The sequence below is a fragment of the Odocoileus virginianus genome, unplaced genomic scaffold (genome assembly GCF_023699985.2).
Source record: "Odocoileus virginianus isolate 20LAN1187 ecotype Illinois unplaced genomic scaffold, Ovbor_1.2 Unplaced_Contig_33, whole genome shotgun sequence".
Taxonomy (NCBI): Eukaryota; Metazoa; Chordata; class Mammalia; order Artiodactyla; family Cervidae; genus Odocoileus; species Odocoileus virginianus.
In genome coordinates, this window is record NW_027224350.1 from 779,410 (window position 1) to 781,917 (window position 2,508).

A 2,508-nucleotide genomic window follows, 5' to 3' on the forward strand; every position below is an offset into this window, starting at 1 on the left:
TTTGTGGCATCTTTGTCTGGTTTTGGTATTAGGGTGATGGTGGCCTCATAGAATGAGTCTGGGAGTTTACCTTCCTCTGCAATTTTCTGTAAGAGTTTGAGTAGGATAGGTGTTAGCTCTGCTCTAAATTTTTGGTAGAATTCAGCTGTGAAGCCATCGGATCCTGGGCTTTTGTTTGCTGGAAGATTTTTGATGACAGTTTTGATTTCCGTGCTTGTGATAGGTCTGTTAAGATTTTCTATTTCTTCCTGGTTCAGTTTTGGAAAGTTATCTGTTGTGATTTCTCCATTTTCATTTCTAATTTTGTTGATTTGATTCTTCTCCCTTTTTTTCTTGATGAGTCTGTCTAATGGTTTGTCTATTTTTTTTTTATCTTCTCAAAGAACCAGCTTTTAGTTTTGTTGATTTTTGCTATAGTCTTCTTTGTTTCTTTATCGTTTATTTCTGGCCAAATTTTTATGATTTCTTTCCTTCTACTAATGCTGGGGTTCTTCATTTTTTCTAGTTGCTTGAGCTGTAAAGTTAGGTTATTTATTTTTCTCTTGTCTTTCTCAATCTTCTATCAATTATAAGAAAATGGTCTTCTAGAAACTCATGCAAGGTAATTAAAGTTTTTCTTTATATTCTTTTATATTAAATATTGTTTTCAGCTTATTAAAGTTTCTCACTTCAGAAAAATATGTCACTATGTGATGTTTCATTGTTGAGTTAATTAAGGGATTCCAGTATCTGTTGCTGCATATCCAATCACTGTTTTAACTTTTATCTTTTCATTCTTTGAATAGTAGACAGTACCATTGCTATATCATGCCTTAATTTTTGGAATTCTTCCTAAGATTACCAGGCAGAACAGCTTCATTCAGTGGAATAAACAGGAGTTTCTTTCTGACAATGACTAAATCCAGTGGTGGTGAAATATTTCACTTGCATAATTTGTAATAACTGAGCATTTGAATCAGTGAATGTCTCAGTTCCAACAAGTGAGAGTTTATACTGACATTTTTCCATATTATTTATTTCTACACTTTCTTTAATAAGTTCTTCAGCATCTGTAGTATCTTCCACATCTATATGCTTAGTCACTCAGTCATGTCTGAGTCTTTGAAACCCCATGACTCCTGTCCCTGGGATTCTCAGGCAAGAATACTGGAGTGGGCAACCCAGTCCACATCTACAGTACAGTCTGTATCTATATCTTGTTGATTCAGTGACTCGTGCTTGTGATTTTCTTAAACTTATGATAATTTTAAAAAGGTCTGAGACCTTGAGCAAGTCCTTCAAGTATCTGAGCATCAGTTTTGTTATCACTCTATTCAGAGAATGTGCTAGAGAATAAATGGTACTTGAAGGGAAGCCTTCAAGTTAATTGGTTTCCTCAGTTCCCCACCCCTTTGTCTTACCCTCCCAACTAGTGGGTTTCTGGAGCAGTCATTTATGCAGGAGCTACAGAAGAATGGCACTAGGGAAAAGAAAAAAAAAAAAAAAAAAGGAATGGCACTTGAGGCCTGGCTGCACTTTGAGTATTAAAGTTTGTATATGCAATTCCAACATGTAGGAAATTTCCCCCTACAACCACCAAGCAATTGTCTGACACCAGATAGCAATTGTCTGACACCAGACACTGAAATTCAATTCAAATCTGACATTATCTAACCAGAGATAGTATCAGATTTCACAGGCTAAGGGCTCAGCCCTACAAACTGCCCCTCCTGCTTCAGATAACAATTTCAAGTTCAGGTTATATCCTGTGTCTCTGACCAACTAACTAAAAGTCAGAGCTTCCTATGACCACATGGATTCAATTAATTTGTTAGAATGGCCCACAGGACTTAGAAAACCGATTTACGCACTATATTACCAGTTTATTACAAAGCACATTAAAAGTTAGGAATCAGCAGCTACAGGAAGAGATACCGAGTGCAAAGTCCTGAGCAAAGGGACTCTGTCCCTGGAGAATGGGCCCAGCACTGTGGTGTATGAAATTTTTCTAGTTTACAAACCTGGAAGTTCTCCAAACCCCATCCTTTTGTTTTTAATGGAATCTTCATTACCTAGGTACAGTTAATTAAATCACTGGCCACTGAAGAATGATTTCATTTTCAGCCTTCTCTCCTCCTCAGGGGTCTGGGGATGGGATTGAAAGTGCCACCTCTCTTATCACTTGCTTATCTTGGCAACCAAGCCAGCCCTCATCCTTCCCTACCTTCTAAAATCACCCTATTAGCATAACAAAAAATACCATTTTTACTCTCAGCACAAGAAATTGCAAGGGTTTTAGGAGCTCTGCACCAGAAAAAGGGAGATATATATATCTTATTCTAAGTTGCAATATCACAAGTATCCAGTTCCCTAGTGACGCAGGAAAGAGAGTAGGACTGGAGAGCATGATCACATCCCAGGTTATGTCTAAGTCCCTGGGACAGCCACCAAATGTGGGTTCTGGGCTTCTTACAGGAAAGAATTCAAGAGTGAGCCACAGCAGGGGGAAAAAAGATTTATTCAGGGAAA

The 2,508-nt window shown here is 37.8% G+C and overlaps 1 pseudogene; it reads right to left on the minus strand.

Annotated features, from left to right (window-relative positions):
- Positions 1-531: 531 nt before the first annotated feature.
- On the minus strand, positions 532-2,022 carry LOC110145214 (centromere protein K pseudogene; annotated as a pseudogene).
- Positions 2,023-2,508: the final 486 nt, after the last annotated feature.